The sequence below is a fragment of the Engystomops pustulosus genome, chromosome 9, assembly GCF_040894005.1.
Source record: "Engystomops pustulosus chromosome 9, aEngPut4.maternal, whole genome shotgun sequence".
NCBI classification, from domain to species: domain Eukaryota; kingdom Metazoa; phylum Chordata; class Amphibia; order Anura; family Leptodactylidae; genus Engystomops; species Engystomops pustulosus.
The window spans coordinates 68,430,775-68,448,829 of record NC_092419.1 but is presented as its reverse complement, the minus strand read 5'-3'; the positions used below and the strand labels follow the sequence as shown (position 1 = coordinate 68,448,829).

Sequence of the window (18,055 nt, the reverse complement as noted above, 5' to 3'; positions counted from 1 at the left end):
ATCTCATAGAGAAACTAACACAATTTTCAGGTTCAAAAAGGTCAACAGAACTTGGGATTCCCAGCCAGTCTCCCATGCTGGTACTTGCCAAGCCTTAAGCTGCATTGCTGCTGCGATCTGACGAGAGCAGGCACATTCAGCTTAGAATGGCCGTTGACAGCAGCTGTTCAATTTGAACCTTCTTTTACTATCTCATAGAGAAACTAACACAATTTTCAGGTTCAAAAAGGTCAATGGAACTTGGGATTCCCAGCCAGTCTCCCATGCTGGTACTTGCCAAGCCTTAAGCTGCATTGCTGCTGCGATCTGACGAGAGCAGGCACATTCAGCTTAGAATGGCCGTTGACAGCAGCTGTTCAATTTGAACCTTCTTTTACTATCTCATAGAGAAACTAACACAATTTTCAGGTTCAAAAAGGTCAACAGAACTTGGGATTCCCAGCCAGTCTCCCATGCTGGTACTTGCCAAGCCTTAAGCTGCATTGCTGCTGCGATCTGACGAGAGCAGGCACATTCAGCTTAGAATGGCCGTTGACAGCAGCTGTTCAATTTGAACCTTCTTTTACCATCTTTGACAGAGAAACTAACAATTTTCAGGTTCAAAAAGGTCAACGGAACTTGGGATTCCCAGCCAGTCTCCCATGCTGGTACTTGCCAAGCCTTAAGCTGCATTGCTGCTGCGATCTGACGAGAGCAGGCACATTCAGCTTAGAATGGCCGTTGACAGCAGCTGTTCAATTTGAACCTTCTTTTACTATCTCATAGAGAAACTAACACAATTTTCAGGTTCAAAAAGGTCAACGGAACTTGGGATTCCCAGCCAGTCTCCCATGCTGGTACTTGCCAAGCCTTAAGCTGCATTGCTGCTGCCATGTGACGAGAGCAGGCACATTCAGCTTAGAATAGCCGTTGACAGCAGCTGTTCAATTTGAACCTTCTTTTACCATCTTTGACAGAGAAACTAACAATTTTCAGGTTCAAAAAGGTCAACGGAGCTTGGGATTCCCAGCCAGTCTCCCATGCTGGTACTTTCCAAGCCTTAAGCTGCATTGCTGCTGCGATCTGACGAGAGCAGGCACATTCAGCTTAGAATGGCCGTTGACAGTAGCTGTTCAGTTTGAACCTTCTTTTACTATCTCATAGAGAAACTAACACAATTTTCAGGTTCAAAAAGGTCAACGGAACTTGGGATTCCCAGCCAGTCTCCCATGCTGGTACTTGCCAAGCCTTAAGCTGCATTGCTGCTGCGATCTGACGAGAGCAGGCACATTCAGCTTAGAATGGCCGTTGACAGCAGCTGTTCAATTTGAACCTTCTTTTACTATCTCATAGAGAAACTAACACAATTTTCAGGTTCAAAAAGGTCAACGGAACTTGGGATTCCCAGCCAGTCTCCCATGCTGGTACTTGCCAAGCCTTAAGCTGCATTGCTGCTGCGATCTGACGAGAGCAGGCACATTCAGCTTAGAATGGCCGTTGACAGCAGCTGTTCAATTTGAACCTTCTTTTACTATCTCATAGAGAAACTAACACAATTTTCAGGTTCAAAAAGGTCAACAGAACTTGGGATTCCCAGCCAGTCTCCCATGCTGGTACTTGCCAAGCCTTAAGCTGCATTGCTGCTGCGATCTGACGAGAGCAGGCACATTCAGCTTAGAATGGCCGTTGACAGCAGCTGTTCAATTTGAACCTTCTTTTACCATCTTTGACAGAGAAACTAACAATTTTCAGGTTCAAAAAGGTCAACGGAACTTGGGATTCCCAGCCAGTCTCCCATGCTGGTACTTGCCAAGCCTTAAGCTGCATTGCTGCTGCGATCTGACGAGAGCAGGCACATTCAGCTTAGAATGGCCGTTGACAGCAGCTGTTCAATTTGAACCTTCTTTTACTATCTCATAGAGAAACTAACACAATTTTCAGGTTCAAAAAGGTCAACGGAACTTGGGATTCCCAGCCAGCCTCCCATGCTGGTACTTGCCAAGCCTAAAGCTGCATTGCTGCTGCGATCTGACGAGAGCAGGCACATTCAGCTTAGAATGGCCGTTGACAGCAGCTGTTCAATTTGAACCTTCTTTTACTATCTCATAGAGAAACTAACACAATTTTCAGGTTCAAAAAGGTCAACGGAACTTGGGATTCCCAGCCAGCCTCCCATGCTGGTACTTGCCAAGCCTTAAGCTGCTGCGATCTGACGAGAGCAGGCACATTCAGCTTAGAATGGCCGTTGACAGCAGCTGTTCAATTTGAACCTTCTTTTACTTTCTCATAGAGAAACTAACACAATTTTCAGGTTCAAAAAGGTCAACGGAACTTGGGATTCCCAGCCAGTCTCCCATGCTGGTACTTGCCAAGCCTTAAGCTGCATTGCTGCTGCGATCTGACGAGAGCAGGCACATTCAGCTTAGAATGGCCGTTGACAGCAGCTGTTCAATTTGAACCTTCTTTTACTATCTCATAGAGAAACTAACACAATTTTCAGGTTCAAAAAGGTCAACGGAACTTGGGATTCCCAGCCAGTCTCCCATGCTGGTACTTGCCAAGCCTTAAGCTGCATTGCTGCTGCGATCTGACGAGAGCAGGCACATTCAGCTTAGAATGGCCGTTGACAGCAGCTGTTCAGTTTGAACCTTCTTTTACTATCTCATAGAGAAACTAACACAATTTTCAGGTTCAAAAAGGTCAACGGAACTTGGGATTCCCAGCCAGTCTCCCATGCTGGTACTTGCCAAGCCTTAAGCTGCATTGCTGCTGCGATCTGACGAGAGCAGGCACATTCAGCTTAGAATGGCCGTTGACAGCAGCTGTTCAATTTGAACCTTCTTTTACCATCTTTGACAGAGAAACTAACAATTTTCAGGTTCAAAAAGGTCAACGGAACTTGGGATTCCCAGCCAGTCTCCCATGCTGGTACTTGCCAAGCCTTAAGCTGCATTGCTGCTGCGATCTGACGAGAGCAGGCACATTCAGCTTAGAATGGCCGTTGACAGCAGCTGTTCAGTTTGAACCTTCTTTTACTATCTCATAGAGAAACTAACACAATTTTCAGGTTCAAAAAGGTCAACGGAACTTGGGATTCCCAGCCAGTCTCCCATGCTGGTACTTGCCAAGCCTTAAGCTGCATTGCTGCTGCGATCTGACGAGAGCAGGCACATTCAGCTTAGAATGGCCGTTGACAGCAGCTGTTCAATTTGAACCTTCTTTTACTATCTCATAGAGAAACTAACACAATTTTCAGGTTCAAAAAGGTCAACGGAACTTGGGATTCCCAGCCAGTCTCCCATGCTGGTACTTGCCAAGCCTTAAGCTGCTGCGATCTGACGAGAGCAGGCACATTCAGCTTAGAATGGCCGTTGACAGCAGCTGTTCAATTTGAACCTTCTTTTACTATCTCATAGAGAAACTAACACAATTTTCAGGTTCAAAAAGGTCAACGGAACTTGGGATTCCCAGCCAGTCTCCCATGCTGGTACTTGCCAAGCCTTAAGCTGCATTGCTGCTGCGATCTGACGAGAGCAGGCACATTCAGCTTAGAATGGCCGTTGACAGCAGCTGTTCAATTTGAACCTTCTTTTACTATCTCATAGAGAAACTAACACAATTTTCAGGTTCAAAAAGGTCAACGGAACTTGGGATTCCCAGCCAGTCTCCCATGCTGGTACTTGCCAAGCCTTAAGCTGCTGCGATCTGACGAGAGCAGGCACATTCAGCTTAGAATGGCCGTTGACAGCAGCTGTTCAATTTGAACCTTCTTTTACTATCTCATAGAGAAACGAACACAATTTTCAGGTTCAAAAAGGTCAACAGAACTTGGGATTCCCAGCCAGTCTCCCATGCTGGTACTTGCCAAGCCTTAAGCTGCATTGCTGCTGCGATCTGACGAGAGCAGGCACATTCAGCTTAGAATGGCTGTTGACAGCAGCTGTTTAATTTGAACCTTCTTTTACTATCTCATAGAGAAACTAACACAATTTTCAGGTTCAAAAAGGTCAACGGAACTTGGGATTCCCAGCCAGTCTCCCATGCTGGTACTTGCCAAGCCTTAAGCTGCATTGATGCTGCGATCTGACGAGAGCAGGCACATTCAGCTTAGAATGGCCGTTGACAGTAGCTGTTCAGTTTGAACCTTCTTTTACTATCTCATAGAGAAACTAACACAATTTTCAGGTTCAAAAAGGTCAACGGAACTTGGGATTCCCAGCCAGTCTCCCATGCTGGTACTTGCCAAGCCTTAAGCTGCATTGCTGCTGCGATCTGACGAGAGCAGGCACATTCAGCTTAGATCGGCTGTTCACAGCTGCTCTTCAATTTGAACCTTCTTTTACTATCTCATAGAGAAACTAACACAATTTTCAGGTTCAAAAAGGTCAACGGAACTTGGGATTCCCAGCCAGTCTCCCATGCTGGTACTTGCCAAGCCTTAAGCTGCATTGCTGCTGCAATCTGACGAGAGCAGGCACATTCAGCTTAGAATGGCCGTTGACAGCAGCTGTTCAATTTGAACCTTCTTTTACTATCTCATAGAGAAACTAACACAATTTTCAGGTTCAAAAAGGTCAACGGAACTTGGGATTCCCAGCCAGTCTCCCATGCTGGTACTTGCCAAGCCTTAAGCTGCATTGCTGCTGCGATCTGACGAGAGCAGGCACATTCAGCTTAGAATGGCCGTTGACAGCAGCTGTTCAATTTGAACCTTCTTTTACTATCTCATAGAGAAACTAACACAATTTTCAGGTTCAAAAAGGTCAACGGAACTTGGGATTCCCAGCCAGTCTCCCATGCTGGTACTTGCCAAGCCTTAAGCTGCATTGCTGCTGCGATCTGACGAGAGCAGGCACATTCAGCTTAGAATGGCCGTTGACAGCAGCTGTTCAATTTGAACCTTCTTTTACCATCTTTGACAGAGAAACTAACAATTTTCAGGTTCAAAAAGGTCAACGGAACTTGGGATTCCCAGCCAGTCTCCCATGCTGGTACTTGCCAAGCCTTAAGCTGCATTGCTGCTGCGATCTGACGAGAGCAGGCACATTCAGCTTAGAATGGCCGTTGACAGCAGCTGTTCAATTTGAACCTTCTTTTACTATCTCATAGAGAAACTAACACAATTTTCAGGTTCAAAAAGGTCAACGGAACTTGGGATTCCCAGCCAGCCTCCCATGCTGGTACTTGCCAAGCCTAAAGCTGCATTGCTGCTGCGATCTGACGAGAGCAGGCACATTCAGCTTAGAATGGCCGTTGACAGCAGCTGTTCAATTTGAACCTTCTTTTACTATCTCATAGAGAAACTAACACAATTTTCAGGTTCAAAAAGGTCAACGGAACTTGGGATTCCCAGCCAGCCTCCCATGCTGGTACTTGCCAAGCCTTAAGCTGCTGCGATCTGACGAGAGCAGGCACATTCAGCTTAGAATGGCCGTTGACAGCAGCTGTTCAATTTGAACCTTCTTTTACTTTCTCATAGAGAAACTAACACAATTTTCAGGTTCAAAAAGGTCAACGGAACTTGGGATTCCCAGCCAGTCTCCCATGCTGGTACTTGCCAAGCCTTAAGCTGCATTGCTGCTGCGATCTGACGAGAGCAGGCACATTCAGCTTAGAATGGCCGTTGACAGCAGCTGTTCAATTTGAACCTTCTTTTACTATCTCATAGAGAAACTAACACAATTTTCAGGTTCAAAAAGGTCAACGGAACTTGGGATTCCCAGCCAGTCTCCCATGCTGGTACTTGCCAAGCCTTAAGCTGCATTGCTGCTGCGATCTGACGAGAGCAGGCACATTCAGCTTAGAATGGCCGTTGACAGCAGCTGTTCAGTTTGAACCTTCTTTTACTATCTCATAGAGAAACTAACACAATTTTCAGGTTCAAAAAGGTCAACGGAACTTGGGATTCCCAGCCAGTCTCCCATGCTGGTACTTGCCAAGCCTTAAGCTGCATTGCTGCTGCGATCTGACGAGAGCAGGCACATTCAGCTTAGAATGGCCGTTGACAGCAGCTGTTCAATTTGAACCTTCTTTTACCATCTTTGACAGAGAAACTAACAATTTTCAGGTTCAAAAAGGTCAACGGAACTTGGGATTCCCAGCCAGTCTCCCATGCTGGTACTTGCCAAGCCTTAAGCTGCATTGCTGCTGCGATCTGACGAGAGCAGGCACATTCAGCTTAGAATGGCCGTTGACAGCAGCTGTTCAGTTTGAACCTTCTTTTACTATCTCATAGAGAAACTAACACAATTTTCAGGTTCAAAAAGGTCAACGGAACTTGGGATTCCCAGCCAGTCTCCCATGCTGGTACTTGCCAAGCCTTAAGCTGCATTGCTGCTGCGATCTGACGAGAGCAGGCACATTCAGCTTAGAATGGCCGTTGACAGCAGCTGTTCAATTTGAACCTTCTTTTACTATCTCATAGAGAAACTAACACAATTTTCAGGTTCAAAAAGGTCAACGGAACTTGGGATTCCCAGCCAGTCTCCCATGCTGGTACTTGCCAAGCCTTAAGCTGCTGCGATCTGACGAGAGCAGGCACATTCAGCTTAGAATGGCCGTTGACAGCAGCTGTTCAATTTGAACCTTCTTTTACTATCTCATAGAGAAACTAACACAATTTTCAGGTTCAAAAAGGTCAACGGAACTTGGGATTCCCAGCCAGTCTCCCATGCTGGTACTTGCCAAGCCTTAAGCTGCATTGCTGCTGCGATCTGACGAGAGCAGGCACATTCAGCTTAGAATGGCCGTTGACAGCAGCTGTTCAATTTGAACCTTCTTTTACTATCTCATAGAGAAACTAACACAATTTTCAGGTTCAAAAAGGTCAACGGAACTTGGGATTCCCAGCCAGTCTCCCATGCTGGTACTTGCCAAGCCTTAAGCTGCTGCGATCTGACGAGAGCAGGCACATTCAGCTTAGAATGGCCGTTGACAGCAGCTGTTCAATTTGAACCTTCTTTTACTATCTCATAGAGAAACGAACACAATTTTCAGGTTCAAAAAGGTCAACAGAACTTGGGATTCCCAGCCAGTCTCCCATGCTGGTACTTGCCAAGCCTTAAGCTGCATTGCTGCTGCGATCTGACGAGAGCAGGCACATTCAGCTTAGAATGGCTGTTGACAGCAGCTGTTTAATTTGAACCTTCTTTTACTATCTCATAGAGAAACTAACACAATTTTCAGGTTCAAAAAGGTCAACGGAACTTGGGATTCCCAGCCAGTCTCCCATGCTGGTACTTGCCAAGCCTTAAGCTGCATTGATGCTGCGATCTGACGAGAGCAGGCACATTCAGCTTAGAATGGCCGTTGACAGTAGCTGTTCAGTTTGAACCTTCTTTTACTATCTCATAGAGAAACTAACACAATTTTCAGGTTCAAAAAGGTCAACGGAACTTGGGATTCCCAGCCAGTCTCCCATGCTGGTACTTGCCAAGCCTTAAGCTGCATTGCTGCTGCGATCTGACGAGAGCAGGCACATTCAGCTTAGATCGGCTGTTCACAGCTGCTCTTCAATTTGAACCTTCTTTTACTATCTCATAGAGAAACTAACACAATTTTCAGGTTCAAAAAGGTCAACGGAACTTGGGATTCCCAGCCAGTCTCCCATGCTGGTACTTGCCAAGCCTTAAGCTGCATTGCTGCTGCAATCTGACGAGAGCAGGCACATTCAGCTTAGAATGGCCGTTGACAGCAGCTGTTCAATTTGAACCTTCTTTTACTATCTCATAGAGAAACTAACACAATTTTCAGGTTCAAAAAGGTCAACGGAACTTGGGATTCCCAGCCAGTCTCCCATGCTGGTACTTGCCAAGCCTTAAGCTGCATTGCTGCTGCGATCTGACGAGAGCAGGCACATTCAGCTTAGAATGGCCGTTGACAGCAGCTGTTCAATTTGAACCTTCTTTTACTATCTCATAGAGAAACTAACACAATTTTCAGGTTCAAAAAGGTCAACGGAACTTGGGATTCCCAGCCAGTCTCCCATGCTGGTACTTGCCAAGCCTTAAGCTGCATTGCTGCTGCGATCTGACGAGAGCAGGCACATTCAGCTTAGAATGGCCGTTGACAGCAGCTGTTCAATTTGAACCTTCTTTTACTATCTCATAGAGAAACTAACACAATTTTCAGGTTCAAAAAGGTCAACAGAACTTGGGATTCCCAGCCAGTCTCCCATGCTGGTACTTGCCAAGCCTTAAGCTGCATTGCTGCTGCGATCTGACGAGAGCAGGCACATTCAGCTTAGAATGGCCGTTGACAGCAGCTGTTCAATTTCAACCCTCTTTTACTATCTCATAGAAAAACTAACACAATTTTCAGGTTCAAAAAGGTCAACAGAACTTGGGATTTCCAGCCAGTCTCCCATGCTGGTACTTGCCAAGCCTTAAGCTGCATTGCTGCTGCGATCTGACGAGAGCAGGCACATTCAGCTTAGAATGGCCGTTGACAGCAGCTGTTCAATTTGAACCTTCTTTTACTATCTCATAGAGAAACTAACACAATTTTCAGGTTCAAAAAGGTCAACAGAACTTGGGATTCCCAGCCAGTCTCCCATGCTGGTACTTGCCAAGCCTTAAGCTGCATTGCTGCTGCCATCTGACGAGAGCAGGCACATTCAGCTTAGAATGGCCGTTGACAGCAGCTGTTCAATTTGAACCTTCTTTTACCATCTTTGACAGAGAAACTAACAATTTTCAGGTTCAAAAAGGTCAACGGAACTTGGGATTCCCAGCCAGTCTCCCATGCTGGTACTTGCCAAGCCTTAAGCTGCATTGCTGCTGCGATCTGACGAGAGCAGGCACATTCAGCTTAGAATGGCCGTTGACAGCAGCTGTTCAATTTGAGCCTTCTTTTACTATCTCATAGAGAAACTAACACAATTTTCAGGTTCAAAAAGGTCAACGGAACTTGGGATTCCCAGCCAGTCTCCCATGCTGGTACTTGCCAAGCCTTAAGCTGCATTGCTGCTGCGATCTGACGAAAGCAGGCACATTCAGCTTAGAATGGCCGTTGACAGCAGCTGTTCAATTTGAACCTTCTTTTACTATCTCATAGAGAAACTAACGCAATTTTCAGGTTCAAAAAGGTCAACGGAACTTGGGATTCCCAGCCAGTCTCCCATGCTGGTACTTACCAAGCCTTAAGCTGCATTGCTGCTGCGATCTGACGAGAGCAGGCACATTCAGCTTAGAATGGCCGTTGACAGCAGCTTTTCAATTTGAACCTTCTTTTACTATCTCATAGAGAAACTAACACAATTTTCAGGTTCAAAAAGGTCAACAGAACTTGGGATTCCCAGCCAGTCTCCCATGCTGGTACTTGCCAAGCCTTAAGCTGCATTGCTGCTGCGATCTGACGAGAGCAGGCACATTCAGCTTAGAATGGCCGTTGACAGCAGCTGTTCAATTTGAACCTTCTTTTACCATCTTTGACAGAGAAACTAACAATTTTCAGGTTCAAAAAGGTCAACGGAACTTGGGATTCCCAGCCAGTCTCCCATGCTGGTACTTGCCAAGCCTTAAGCTGCATTGCTGCTGCGATCTGGCAAGAGCAGGCACATTCAGCTTAGAATGGCCGTTGACAGCAGCTGTTCAATTTGAACCTTCTTTTACTATCTCATAGAGAAACTAACACAATTTTCAGGTTCAAAAAGGTCAACGGAACTTGGGATTCCCAGCCAGTCTCCCATGCTGGTACTTGCCAAGCCTTAAGCTGCATTGCTGCTGCGATCTGACGAGAGCAGGCACATTCAGCTTAGAATGGCCGTTGACAGCAGCTGTTCAATTTGAACCTTCTTTTACTATCTCATAGAGAAACTAACACAATTTTCAGGTTCAAAAAGGTCAACGGAACTTGGGATTCCCAGCCAGTCTCCCATGCTGGTACTTGCCAAGCCTTAAGCTGCATTGCTGCTGCGATCTGACGAGAGCAGGCACATTCAGCTTAGAATGGCCGTTGACAGCAGCTGTTCAATTTGAACCTTCTTTTACTATCTCATAGAGAAACTAACACAATTTTCAGGTTCAAAAAGGTCAACGGAACTTGGGATTCCCAGCCAGTCTCCCATGCTGGTACTTGCCAAGCCTTAAGCTGCTGCGATCTGACGAGAGCAGGCACATTCAGCTTAGAATGGCCGTTGACAGCAGCTGTTCAATTTGAACCTTCTTTTACTATCTCATAGAGAAACTAACACAATTTTCAGGTTCAAAAAGGTCAACGGAACTTGGGATTCCCAGCCAGTCTCCCATGCTGGTACTTGCCAAGCCTTAAGCTGCTGCGATCTGACGAGAGCAGGCACATTCAGCTTAGAATGGCCGTTGACAGCAGCTGTTCAGTTTGAACCTTCTTTTACTATCTCATAGAGAAACTAACACAATTTTCAGGTTCAAAAAGGTCAACAGAACTTGGGATTCCCAGCCAGTCTCCCATGCTGGTACTTGCCAAGCCTTAAGCTGCATTGCTGCTGCGATCTGACGAGAGCAGGCACATTCAGCTTAGAATGGCCGTTGACAGCAGCTGTTCAATTTGAACCCTCTTTTACTATCTCATAGAAAAACTAACACAATTTTCAGGTTCAAAAAGGTCAACAGAACTTGGGATTTCAAGCCAGTCTCCCATGCTGGTACTTGCCAAGCCTTAAGCTGCATTGCTGCTGCGATCTGACAAGAGCAGGCACATTCAGCTTAGAATGGCCGTTGACAGCAGCTGTTCAATTTGAACCTTCTTTTACTATCTCATAGAGAAACTAACACAATTTTCAGGTTCAAAAAGGTCAACGGAACTTGGGATTCCCAGCCAGTCTCCCATGCTGGTACTTGCCAAGCCTTAAGCTGCATTGCTGCTGCGATCTGACGAGAGCAGGCACATTCAGCTTAGAATGGCCGTTGACAGCAGCTGTTCACTTTGAACCTTCTTTTACTATCTCATAGAGAAACTAACACAATTTTCAGGTTCAAAAAGGTCAACGGAACTTGGGATTCCCAGCCAGTCTCCCATGCTGGTACTTGCCAAGTCTTAAGCTGCATTGCTGCTGCAATCTGACGAGAGCAGGCACATTCAGTTTAGAATGGCCGTTGACAGCAGCTGTTCAATTTGAACCTTCTTTTACTATCTCATAGAGAAACTAACACAATTTTCAGGTTCAAAAAGGTCAACGGAACTTGGGATTCCCAGCCAGTCTCCCATGCTGGTACTTGCCAAGCCTTAAGCTGCATTGCTGCTGCGATCTGACGAGAGCAGGCACATTCAGCTTAGAATGGTCGTTGACAGCAGCTGTTCAATTTGAACCTTCTTTTACTATCTCATAGAGAAACTAACACAATTTTCAGGTTCAAAAAGGTCAACGGAACTTGGGATTCCCAGCCAGTCTCCCATGCTGGTACTTGCCAAGCCTTAAGCTGCATTGATGCTGCGATCTGACGAGAGCAGGCACATTCAGCTTAGAATGGCCGTTGACAGCAGCTGTTCAGTTTGAACCTTCTTTTACTATCTCATAGAGAAACTAACACAATTTTCAGGTTCAAAAAGGTCAACAGAACTTGGGATTCCCAGCCAGTCTCCCATGCTGGTACTTGCCAAGCCTTAAGCTGCATTGCTGCTGCGATCTGACGAGAGCAGGCACATTCAGCTTAGAATGGCCGTTGACAGCAGCTGTTCAATTTGAACCTTCTTTTACTATCTCATAGAGAAACTAACACAATTTTCAGGTTCAAAAAGGTCAACGGAACTTGGGATTCCCAGCCAGTCTCCCATGCTGGTACTTGCCAAGCCTTAAGCTGCATTGCTGCTGCGATCTGACGAGGGCAGGCACATTCAGCTTAGAATGGCCGTTGACAGCAGCTGTTCAATTTGAACCTTCTTTTACCATCTTTGACAGAGAAACTAACAATTTTCAGGTTCAAAAAGGTCAACGGAACTTGGGATTCCCAGCCAGTCTCCCATGCTGGTACTTGCCAAGCCTTAAGCTGCATTGCTGCTGCGATCTGACAAGAGCAGGCACATTCAGCTTAGAATGGCCGTTGACAGCAGCTGTTCAATTTGAACCTTCTTTTACTATCTCATAGAGAAACTAACACAATTTTCAGGTTCAAAAAGGTCAACGGAACTTGGGATTCCCAGCCAGTCTCCCATGCTGGTACTTGCCAAGCCTTAAGCTGCATTGCTGCTGCGATCTGACGAGAGCAGGCACATTCAGCTTAGAATGGCCGTTGACAGCAGCTGTTCAATTTGAACCTTCTTTTACTATCTCATAGAGAAACTAACACAATTTTCAGGTTCAAAAAGGTCAACGGAACTTGGGATTCCCAGCCAGTCTCCCATGCTGGTACTTGCCAAGCCTTAAGCTGCATTGCTGCTGCGATCTGACGAGAGCAGGCACATTCAGCTTAGAATGGCCGTTGACAGCAGCTGTTCAATTTGAACCTTCTTTTACTATCTCATAGAGAAACTAACACAATTTTCAGGTTCAAAAAGGTCAACAGAACTTGGGATTCCCAGCCAGTCTCCCATGCTGGTACTTGCCAAGCCTTAAGCTGCATTGCTGCTGCGATCTGACGAGAGCAGGCACATTCAGCTTAGAATGGCCGTTGACAGCAGCTGTTCAATTTGAACCTTCTTTTACTATCTCATAGAGAAACTAACACAATTTTCAGGTTCAAAAAGGTCAACGGAACTTGGGATTCCCAGCCAGTCTCCCATGCTGGTACTTGCCAAGCCTTAAGCTGCATTGCTGCTGCGATCTGACGAGAGCAGGCACATTCAGCTTAGAATGGCCGTTGACAGCAGCTGTTCAATTTGAACCTTCTTTTACTATCTCATAGAGAAACTAACACAATTTTCAGGTTCAAAAAGGTCAACGGAACTTGGGATTCCCAGCCAGTCTCCCATGCTGGTACTTGCCAAGCCTTAAGCTGCATTGCTGCTGCGATCTGACGAGAGTAGGCACATTCAGCTTAGATTGGCTGTTGACAGCAGCTGTTCAATTTGAACCTTCTTTTACTATCTCATAGAGAAACTAACACAATTTTCAGGTTCAAAAAGGTCAACAGAACTTGGGATTCCCAGCCAGTCTCCCATGCTGGTACTTGCCAAGCCTTAAGCTGCATTGCTGCTGCGATCTGACGAGAGCAGGCACATTCAGCTTAGAATGGCCGTTGACAGCAGCTGTTCAATTTGAACCTTCTTTTACCATCTTTGACAGAGAAACTAACAATTTTCAGGTTCAAAAAGGTCAACGGAACTTGGGATTCCCAGCCAGTCTCCCATGCTGGTACTTGCCAAGCCTTAAGCTGCATTGCTGCTGCGATCTGACAAGAGCAGGCACATTCAGCTTAGAATGGCCGTTGACAGCAGCTGTTCAATTTGAACCTTCTTTTACTATCTCATAGAGAAACTAACACAATTTTCAGGTTCAAAAAGGTCAACGGAACTTGGGATTCCCAGCCAGTCTCCCATGCTGGTACTTGCCAAGCCTTAAGCTGCATTGCTGCTGCGATCTGACGAGAGCAGGCACATTCAGCTTAGAATGGCCGTTGACAGCAGCTGTTCAATTTGAACCTTCTTTTACTATCTCATAGAGAAACTAACACAATTTTCAGGTTCAAAAAGGTCAACGGAACTTGGGATTCCCAGCCAGTCTCCCATGCTGGTACTTGCCAAGCCTTAAGCTGCATTGCTGCTGCGATCTGACGAGAGCAGGCACATTCAGCTTAGAATGGCCGTTGACAGCAGCTGTTCAATTTGAACCTTCTTTTACTATCTCATAGAGAAACTAACACAATTTTCAGGTTCAAAAAGGTCAACAGAACTTGGGATTCCCAGCCAGTCTCCCATGCTGGTACTTGCCAAGCCTTAAGCTGCATTGCTGCTGCGATCTGACGAGAGCAGGCACATTCAGCTTAGAATGGCCGTTGACAGCAGCTGTTCAATTTGAACCTTCTTTTACTATCTCATAGAGAAACTAACACAATTTTCAGGTTCAAAAAGGTCAACGGAACTTGGGATTCCCAGCCAGTCTCCCATGCTGGTACTTGCCAAGCCTTAAGCTGCATTGCTGCTGCGATCTGACGAGAGCAGGCACATTCAGCTTAGAATGGCCGTTGACAGCAGCTGTTCAATTTGAACCTTCTTTTACTATCTCATAGAGAAACTAACACAATTTTCAGGTTCAAAAAGGTCAACGGAACTTGGGATTCCCAGCCAGTCTCCCATGCTGGTACTTGCCAAGCCTTAAGCTGCATTGCTGCTGCGATCTGACGAGAGCAGGCACATTCAGCTTAGAATGGCCGTTGACAGCAGCTGTTCACTTTGAACCTTCTTTTACTATCTCATAGAGAAACTAACACAATTTTCAGGTTCAAAAAGGTCAACGGAACTTGGGATTCCCAGCCAGTCTCCCATGCTGGTACTTGCCAAGCCTTAAGCTGCATTGCTGCTGCGATCTGACGAGAGTAGGCACATTCAGCTTAGATTGGCTGTTGACAGCAGCTGTTCAATTTGAACCTTCTTTTACTATCTCATAGAGAAACTAACACAATTTTCAGGTTCAAAAAGGTCAACGGAACTTGGGATTCCCAGCCAGTCTCCCATGCTGGTACTTGCCAAGCATTAAGCTGCATTGATGCTGCGATCTGACGAGAGCAGGCACATTCAGCTTAGAATGGCCGTTGACAGCAGCTGTTCAGTTTGAACCTTCTTTTACTATCTCATAGAGAAACTAACACAATTTTCAGGTTCAAAAATGTCAACGGAACTTGGGATTCCCAGCCAGTCTCCCATGCTGGTACTTGCCAAGCCTTAAGCTGCATTGCTGCTGCGATCTGACGAGAGCAGGCACATTCAGCTTAGAATGGCCGTTGACAGCAGCTGTTCAGTTTGAACCTTCTTTTACTATCTCATAGAGAAACTAACACAATTTTCAGGTTCAAAAAGGTCAACGGAACTTGGGATTCCCAGCCAGACTCCCATGCTGGTACTTGCCAAGCCTTAAGCTGCTGCGATCTGACGAGAGCAGGCACATTCAGCTTAGAATGGCCGTTGACAGCAGCTGTTCAATTTGAACCTTCTTTTACTATCTCATAGAGAAACTAACACAATTTTCAGGTTCAAAAAGGTCAACGGAACTTGGGATTCCCAGCCAGTCTCCCATGCTGGTACTTGCCAAGTCTTACGCTGCATTGCTGCTGCAATCTGACGAGAGCAGGCACATTCAGCTTAGAATGGCCGTTGACAGCAGCTGGTCAATTTGAACCTTCTTTTACTATCTCATAGAGAAACTAACACAATTTTCAGGTTCAAAAAGGTCAACGGAACTTGGGATTCCCAGCCAGTCTCCCATGCTGGTACTTGCCAAGCCTTAAGCTGCATTGCTGCTGCGATCTCACGAGAGCAGGCACATTCAGCTTAGATTGGCTGTTGACAGCAGCTGTTCAATTTGAACCTTCTTTTACTATCTCATAGAGAAACTAACACAATTTTCAGGTTCAAAAAGGTCAACGGAACTTGGGATTCCCAGCCAGTCTCCCATGCTGGTACTTGCCAAGCCTTAAGCTGCATTGCTGCTGCAATCTGACGAGAGCAGGCACATTCAGCTTAGAATGGCCGTTGACAGCAGCTGTTCAATTTGAACCTTCTTTTACTATCTCATAGAGAAACTAACACAATTTTCAGGTTCAAAAAGGTCAACGGAACTTGGGACTCCCAGCCAGTCTCCCATGCTGGTACTTGCCAAGCCTTAAGCTGCATTGCTGCTGCCATCTGACGAGAGCAGGCACATTCAGCTTAGAATGGCCGTTGACAGCAGCTGTTCAATTTGAACCTTCTTTTACCATCTTTGACAGAGAAACTAACAATTTTCAGGTTCAAAAAGGTCGACAGAACTTGGGATTCCCAGCCAGTCTCCCATGCTGGTACTTGCCAAGCCTTAAGCTGCATTGCTGCTGCGATCTGACGAGAGCAGGCACATTCAGCTTAGAATGGCCGTTGACAGCAGCTGTTCAGTTTGAACCTTCTTTTACTATCTCATAGAGAAACTAACACAATTTTCAGGTTCAAAAAGGTCAACGGAACTTGGGATTCCCAGCCAGTCTCCCATGCTGGTACTTGCCAAGCCTTAAGCTGCTGCGATCTGACGAGAGCAGGCACATTCAGCTTAGAATGGCCGTTGACAGCAGCTGTTCAATTTGTACCTTCTTTTACTATCTCATAGAGAAACTAACACAATTTTCAGGTTCAAAAAGGTCAACAAAACTTGGGATTCCCAGCCAGTCTCCCATGCTGGTACTTGCCAAGCCTTAAGCTGCATTGCTGCTGCGATCTGACGAGAGCAGGCACATTCAGCTTAGATCGGCTGTTCACAGCTGCTCTTCAATTTGAACCTTCTTTTACTATCTCATAGAGAAACTAACACAATTTTCAGGTTCAAAAAGGTCAACGGAACTTGGGATTCCCAGCCAGTCTCCCATGCTGGTACTTGCCAAGCCTTAAGCTGCATTGCTGCTGCAATCTGACGAGAGCAGGCACATTCAGCTTAGAATGGCCGTTGACAGCAGCTGTTCAATTTGAACCTTCTTTTACTATCTCATAGAGAAACTAACACAATTTTCAGGTTCAAAAAGGTCAACGGAACTTGGGATTCCCAGCCAGTCTCCCATGCTGGTACTTGCCAAGCCTTAAGCTGCATTGCTGCTGCGATCTGACGAGAGCAGGCACATTCAGCTTAGAATGGCCGTTGACAGCAGCTGTTCAATTTGAACCTTCTTTTACTATCTCATAGAGAAACTAACACAATTTTCAGGTTCAAAAAGGTCAACGGAACTTGGGATTCCCAGCCAGTCTCCCATGCTGGTACTTGCCAAGCCTTAAGCTGCATTGATGCTGCGATCTGACGAGAGCAGGCACATTCAGCTTAGAATGGCCGTTGACAGCAGTTGTTCAGTTTGAACCTTCTTTTACTATCTCATAGAGAAACTAACACAATTTTCAGGTTCAAAAAGGTCAACGGAACTTGGGATTCGCAGCCAGTCTCCCATGCTGGTACTTGCCAAGCCTTAAGCCGCATCGCTGCTGTGATCCGACAAGAGCACGCACATTCAGCTTAGAATGGCCGTTGACAGCAGCTGTTCAATTTGAACCTTCTTTTACTATCTCATAGAGAAACTAACACAATTTTCAGGTTCAAAAAGGTCAACGGAACTTGGGATTCCCAGCCAGTCTCCCATGCTGGTACTTGCCAAGCCTTAAGCTGCATTGCTGCTGCGATCTGACGAGAGCAGGCACATTCAGCTTAGAATGGCCGTTGACAGCAGCTGTTCAATTTGAACCTTCTTTTACTATCTCATAGAGAAACTAACACAATTTTCAGGTTCAAAAAGGTCAACGGAACTTGGGATTCCCAGCCAGTCTCCCATGCTGGTACTTGCCAAGCCTTAAGCTGCATTGCTGCTGCGATCTGACGAGAGCAGGCACATTCAGCTTAGAATGGCCGTTGACAGCAGCTGTTCAATTTGAACCTTCTTTTACTATCTCATAGAGAAACTAACACAATTTTCAGGTTCAAAAAGGTCAACGGAACTTGGGATTCCCAGCCAGTCTCCCATGCTGGTACTTGCCAAGCCTTAAGCTGCATTGCTGCTGCGATCTGACGAGAGCAGGCACATTCAGCTTAGAATGGCCGTTGACAGCAGCTGTTCAATTTGAACCTTCTTTTACCATCTTTGACAGAGAAACTAACAATTTTCAGGTTCAAAAAGGTCAACAGAACTTGGGATTCCCAGCCAGTCTCCCATGCTGGTACTTGCCAAGCCTTAAGCTGCATTGCTGCTGCGATCTGACGAGAGCAGGCACATTCAGCTTAGAATGGCCGTTGACAGCAGCTGCCTAATTTCTACTTTCTTTTACTATCTCATAGAGAAACTAACACAATTTTCAGGTTCAAAAAGGTCAATGAAACTTGGGATTCCCAGCCAGTCTCCCATGCTGGTACTTGCCAAGCCTTAAGCTGCATTGCTGCTGCGATCTGACGAGAGCAGGCACATTCAGCTTAGAATGGCCGTTGACAGCAGCTGTTCAGTTTGAACCT

The 18,055-nt window shown here is 45.9% G+C and overlaps 73 pseudogenes; all 73 read right to left on the bottom strand.

Annotated features, from left to right (window-relative positions):
• Window positions 1–39: 39 nt before the first annotated feature.
• Window positions 40–158, bottom strand: LOC140080960 (5S ribosomal RNA; annotated as a pseudogene).
• A 259-nt stretch (window positions 159–417) lies between these two features.
• LOC140080958 (5S ribosomal RNA) lies at window positions 418–536 on the bottom strand (annotated as a pseudogene).
• A 70-nt stretch (window positions 537–606) lies between these two features.
• Window positions 607–725, bottom strand: LOC140100935 (5S ribosomal RNA; annotated as a pseudogene).
• Window positions 726–984: 259 nt separating this feature from the next.
• LOC140083220 (5S ribosomal RNA) lies at window positions 985–1,103 on the bottom strand (annotated as a pseudogene).
• A 70-nt stretch (window positions 1,104–1,173) lies between these two features.
• On the bottom strand, window positions 1,174–1,292 carry LOC140100934 (5S ribosomal RNA; annotated as a pseudogene).
• Window positions 1,293–1,362: 70 nt separating this feature from the next.
• On the bottom strand, window positions 1,363–1,481 carry LOC140100933 (5S ribosomal RNA; annotated as a pseudogene).
• A 70-nt stretch (window positions 1,482–1,551) lies between these two features.
• LOC140080957 (5S ribosomal RNA) lies at window positions 1,552–1,670 on the bottom strand (annotated as a pseudogene).
• A 70-nt stretch (window positions 1,671–1,740) lies between these two features.
• Window positions 1,741–1,859, bottom strand: LOC140100932 (5S ribosomal RNA; annotated as a pseudogene).
• Window positions 1,860–1,929: 70 nt separating this feature from the next.
• Window positions 1,930–2,048, bottom strand: LOC140084602 (5S ribosomal RNA; annotated as a pseudogene).
• A 251-nt stretch (window positions 2,049–2,299) lies between these two features.
• On the bottom strand, window positions 2,300–2,418 carry LOC140100930 (5S ribosomal RNA; annotated as a pseudogene).
• Window positions 2,419–2,488: 70 nt separating this feature from the next.
• On the bottom strand, window positions 2,489–2,607 carry LOC140100929 (5S ribosomal RNA; annotated as a pseudogene).
• Window positions 2,608–2,677: 70 nt separating this feature from the next.
• Window positions 2,678–2,796, bottom strand: LOC140100927 (5S ribosomal RNA; annotated as a pseudogene).
• Window positions 2,797–2,866: 70 nt separating this feature from the next.
• On the bottom strand, window positions 2,867–2,985 carry LOC140100926 (5S ribosomal RNA; annotated as a pseudogene).
• Window positions 2,986–3,055: 70 nt separating this feature from the next.
• On the bottom strand, window positions 3,056–3,174 carry LOC140100925 (5S ribosomal RNA; annotated as a pseudogene).
• Window positions 3,175–3,425: 251 nt separating this feature from the next.
• On the bottom strand, window positions 3,426–3,544 carry LOC140100924 (5S ribosomal RNA; annotated as a pseudogene).
• A 251-nt stretch (window positions 3,545–3,795) lies between these two features.
• LOC140081887 (5S ribosomal RNA) lies at window positions 3,796–3,914 on the bottom strand (annotated as a pseudogene).
• Window positions 3,915–3,984: 70 nt separating this feature from the next.
• Window positions 3,985–4,103, bottom strand: LOC140084418 (5S ribosomal RNA; annotated as a pseudogene).
• A 259-nt stretch (window positions 4,104–4,362) lies between these two features.
• On the bottom strand, window positions 4,363–4,481 carry LOC140086952 (5S ribosomal RNA; annotated as a pseudogene).
• Window positions 4,482–4,551: 70 nt separating this feature from the next.
• Window positions 4,552–4,670, bottom strand: LOC140100923 (5S ribosomal RNA; annotated as a pseudogene).
• A 70-nt stretch (window positions 4,671–4,740) lies between these two features.
• Window positions 4,741–4,859, bottom strand: LOC140100922 (5S ribosomal RNA; annotated as a pseudogene).
• A 70-nt stretch (window positions 4,860–4,929) lies between these two features.
• On the bottom strand, window positions 4,930–5,048 carry LOC140100921 (5S ribosomal RNA; annotated as a pseudogene).
• A 70-nt stretch (window positions 5,049–5,118) lies between these two features.
• Window positions 5,119–5,237, bottom strand: LOC140084601 (5S ribosomal RNA; annotated as a pseudogene).
• Window positions 5,238–5,488: 251 nt separating this feature from the next.
• LOC140100920 (5S ribosomal RNA) lies at window positions 5,489–5,607 on the bottom strand (annotated as a pseudogene).
• A 70-nt stretch (window positions 5,608–5,677) lies between these two features.
• Window positions 5,678–5,796, bottom strand: LOC140100918 (5S ribosomal RNA; annotated as a pseudogene).
• A 70-nt stretch (window positions 5,797–5,866) lies between these two features.
• Window positions 5,867–5,985, bottom strand: LOC140100916 (5S ribosomal RNA; annotated as a pseudogene).
• Window positions 5,986–6,055: 70 nt separating this feature from the next.
• Window positions 6,056–6,174, bottom strand: LOC140100915 (5S ribosomal RNA; annotated as a pseudogene).
• Window positions 6,175–6,244: 70 nt separating this feature from the next.
• Window positions 6,245–6,363, bottom strand: LOC140100914 (5S ribosomal RNA; annotated as a pseudogene).
• A 251-nt stretch (window positions 6,364–6,614) lies between these two features.
• LOC140100913 (5S ribosomal RNA) lies at window positions 6,615–6,733 on the bottom strand (annotated as a pseudogene).
• Window positions 6,734–6,984: 251 nt separating this feature from the next.
• Window positions 6,985–7,103, bottom strand: LOC140081886 (5S ribosomal RNA; annotated as a pseudogene).
• Window positions 7,104–7,173: 70 nt separating this feature from the next.
• On the bottom strand, window positions 7,174–7,292 carry LOC140084417 (5S ribosomal RNA; annotated as a pseudogene).
• Window positions 7,293–7,551: 259 nt separating this feature from the next.
• On the bottom strand, window positions 7,552–7,670 carry LOC140086950 (5S ribosomal RNA; annotated as a pseudogene).
• A 70-nt stretch (window positions 7,671–7,740) lies between these two features.
• Window positions 7,741–7,859, bottom strand: LOC140100912 (5S ribosomal RNA; annotated as a pseudogene).
• Window positions 7,860–7,929: 70 nt separating this feature from the next.
• Window positions 7,930–8,048, bottom strand: LOC140100911 (5S ribosomal RNA; annotated as a pseudogene).
• A 70-nt stretch (window positions 8,049–8,118) lies between these two features.
• On the bottom strand, window positions 8,119–8,237 carry LOC140080956 (5S ribosomal RNA; annotated as a pseudogene).
• A 70-nt stretch (window positions 8,238–8,307) lies between these two features.
• Window positions 8,308–8,426, bottom strand: LOC140090708 (5S ribosomal RNA; annotated as a pseudogene).
• A 70-nt stretch (window positions 8,427–8,496) lies between these two features.
• LOC140094041 (5S ribosomal RNA) lies at window positions 8,497–8,615 on the bottom strand (annotated as a pseudogene).
• Window positions 8,616–8,685: 70 nt separating this feature from the next.
• Window positions 8,686–8,804, bottom strand: LOC140100910 (5S ribosomal RNA; annotated as a pseudogene).
• Window positions 8,805–8,874: 70 nt separating this feature from the next.
• LOC140085177 (5S ribosomal RNA) lies at window positions 8,875–8,993 on the bottom strand (annotated as a pseudogene).
• Window positions 8,994–9,063: 70 nt separating this feature from the next.
• LOC140102277 (5S ribosomal RNA) lies at window positions 9,064–9,182 on the bottom strand (annotated as a pseudogene).
• Window positions 9,183–9,252: 70 nt separating this feature from the next.
• On the bottom strand, window positions 9,253–9,371 carry LOC140080955 (5S ribosomal RNA; annotated as a pseudogene).
• Window positions 9,372–9,441: 70 nt separating this feature from the next.
• On the bottom strand, window positions 9,442–9,560 carry LOC140096647 (5S ribosomal RNA; annotated as a pseudogene).
• Window positions 9,561–9,630: 70 nt separating this feature from the next.
• On the bottom strand, window positions 9,631–9,749 carry LOC140100909 (5S ribosomal RNA; annotated as a pseudogene).
• A 70-nt stretch (window positions 9,750–9,819) lies between these two features.
• On the bottom strand, window positions 9,820–9,938 carry LOC140100908 (5S ribosomal RNA; annotated as a pseudogene).
• A 432-nt stretch (window positions 9,939–10,370) lies between these two features.
• On the bottom strand, window positions 10,371–10,489 carry LOC140080953 (5S ribosomal RNA; annotated as a pseudogene).
• A 259-nt stretch (window positions 10,490–10,748) lies between these two features.
• On the bottom strand, window positions 10,749–10,867 carry LOC140100905 (5S ribosomal RNA; annotated as a pseudogene).
• Window positions 10,868–10,937: 70 nt separating this feature from the next.
• On the bottom strand, window positions 10,938–11,056 carry LOC140098573 (5S ribosomal RNA; annotated as a pseudogene).
• A 70-nt stretch (window positions 11,057–11,126) lies between these two features.
• Window positions 11,127–11,245, bottom strand: LOC140086751 (5S ribosomal RNA; annotated as a pseudogene).
• A 70-nt stretch (window positions 11,246–11,315) lies between these two features.
• Window positions 11,316–11,434, bottom strand: LOC140084415 (5S ribosomal RNA; annotated as a pseudogene).
• A 70-nt stretch (window positions 11,435–11,504) lies between these two features.
• LOC140080952 (5S ribosomal RNA) lies at window positions 11,505–11,623 on the bottom strand (annotated as a pseudogene).
• A 70-nt stretch (window positions 11,624–11,693) lies between these two features.
• On the bottom strand, window positions 11,694–11,812 carry LOC140088129 (5S ribosomal RNA; annotated as a pseudogene).
• Window positions 11,813–11,882: 70 nt separating this feature from the next.
• Window positions 11,883–12,001, bottom strand: LOC140089018 (5S ribosomal RNA; annotated as a pseudogene).
• A 70-nt stretch (window positions 12,002–12,071) lies between these two features.
• Window positions 12,072–12,190, bottom strand: LOC140100904 (5S ribosomal RNA; annotated as a pseudogene).
• A 70-nt stretch (window positions 12,191–12,260) lies between these two features.
• Window positions 12,261–12,379, bottom strand: LOC140100903 (5S ribosomal RNA; annotated as a pseudogene).
• A 70-nt stretch (window positions 12,380–12,449) lies between these two features.
• LOC140080951 (5S ribosomal RNA) lies at window positions 12,450–12,568 on the bottom strand (annotated as a pseudogene).
• Window positions 12,569–12,638: 70 nt separating this feature from the next.
• Window positions 12,639–12,757, bottom strand: LOC140100902 (5S ribosomal RNA; annotated as a pseudogene).
• Window positions 12,758–13,016: 259 nt separating this feature from the next.
• LOC140080950 (5S ribosomal RNA) lies at window positions 13,017–13,135 on the bottom strand (annotated as a pseudogene).
• Window positions 13,136–13,205: 70 nt separating this feature from the next.
• On the bottom strand, window positions 13,206–13,324 carry LOC140089017 (5S ribosomal RNA; annotated as a pseudogene).
• Window positions 13,325–13,394: 70 nt separating this feature from the next.
• On the bottom strand, window positions 13,395–13,513 carry LOC140100901 (5S ribosomal RNA; annotated as a pseudogene).
• A 70-nt stretch (window positions 13,514–13,583) lies between these two features.
• On the bottom strand, window positions 13,584–13,702 carry LOC140100900 (5S ribosomal RNA; annotated as a pseudogene).
• A 70-nt stretch (window positions 13,703–13,772) lies between these two features.
• On the bottom strand, window positions 13,773–13,891 carry LOC140080949 (5S ribosomal RNA; annotated as a pseudogene).
• A 70-nt stretch (window positions 13,892–13,961) lies between these two features.
• Window positions 13,962–14,080, bottom strand: LOC140100899 (5S ribosomal RNA; annotated as a pseudogene).
• Window positions 14,081–14,150: 70 nt separating this feature from the next.
• Window positions 14,151–14,269, bottom strand: LOC140100898 (5S ribosomal RNA; annotated as a pseudogene).
• Window positions 14,270–14,528: 259 nt separating this feature from the next.
• LOC140096982 (5S ribosomal RNA) lies at window positions 14,529–14,647 on the bottom strand (annotated as a pseudogene).
• Window positions 14,648–15,465: 818 nt separating this feature from the next.
• On the bottom strand, window positions 15,466–15,584 carry LOC140086949 (5S ribosomal RNA; annotated as a pseudogene).
• Window positions 15,585–15,654: 70 nt separating this feature from the next.
• On the bottom strand, window positions 15,655–15,773 carry LOC140095365 (5S ribosomal RNA; annotated as a pseudogene).
• Window positions 15,774–15,843: 70 nt separating this feature from the next.
• Window positions 15,844–15,962, bottom strand: LOC140087049 (5S ribosomal RNA; annotated as a pseudogene).
• A 440-nt stretch (window positions 15,963–16,402) lies between these two features.
• Window positions 16,403–16,521, bottom strand: LOC140086948 (5S ribosomal RNA; annotated as a pseudogene).
• Window positions 16,522–16,591: 70 nt separating this feature from the next.
• On the bottom strand, window positions 16,592–16,710 carry LOC140100897 (5S ribosomal RNA; annotated as a pseudogene).
• A 70-nt stretch (window positions 16,711–16,780) lies between these two features.
• On the bottom strand, window positions 16,781–16,899 carry LOC140084414 (5S ribosomal RNA; annotated as a pseudogene).
• A 259-nt stretch (window positions 16,900–17,158) lies between these two features.
• LOC140100896 (5S ribosomal RNA) lies at window positions 17,159–17,277 on the bottom strand (annotated as a pseudogene).
• A 70-nt stretch (window positions 17,278–17,347) lies between these two features.
• Window positions 17,348–17,466, bottom strand: LOC140100893 (5S ribosomal RNA; annotated as a pseudogene).
• A 70-nt stretch (window positions 17,467–17,536) lies between these two features.
• On the bottom strand, window positions 17,537–17,655 carry LOC140100892 (5S ribosomal RNA; annotated as a pseudogene).
• Window positions 17,656–17,725: 70 nt separating this feature from the next.
• On the bottom strand, window positions 17,726–17,844 carry LOC140080947 (5S ribosomal RNA; annotated as a pseudogene).
• Window positions 17,845–18,055: the final 211 nt, after the last annotated feature.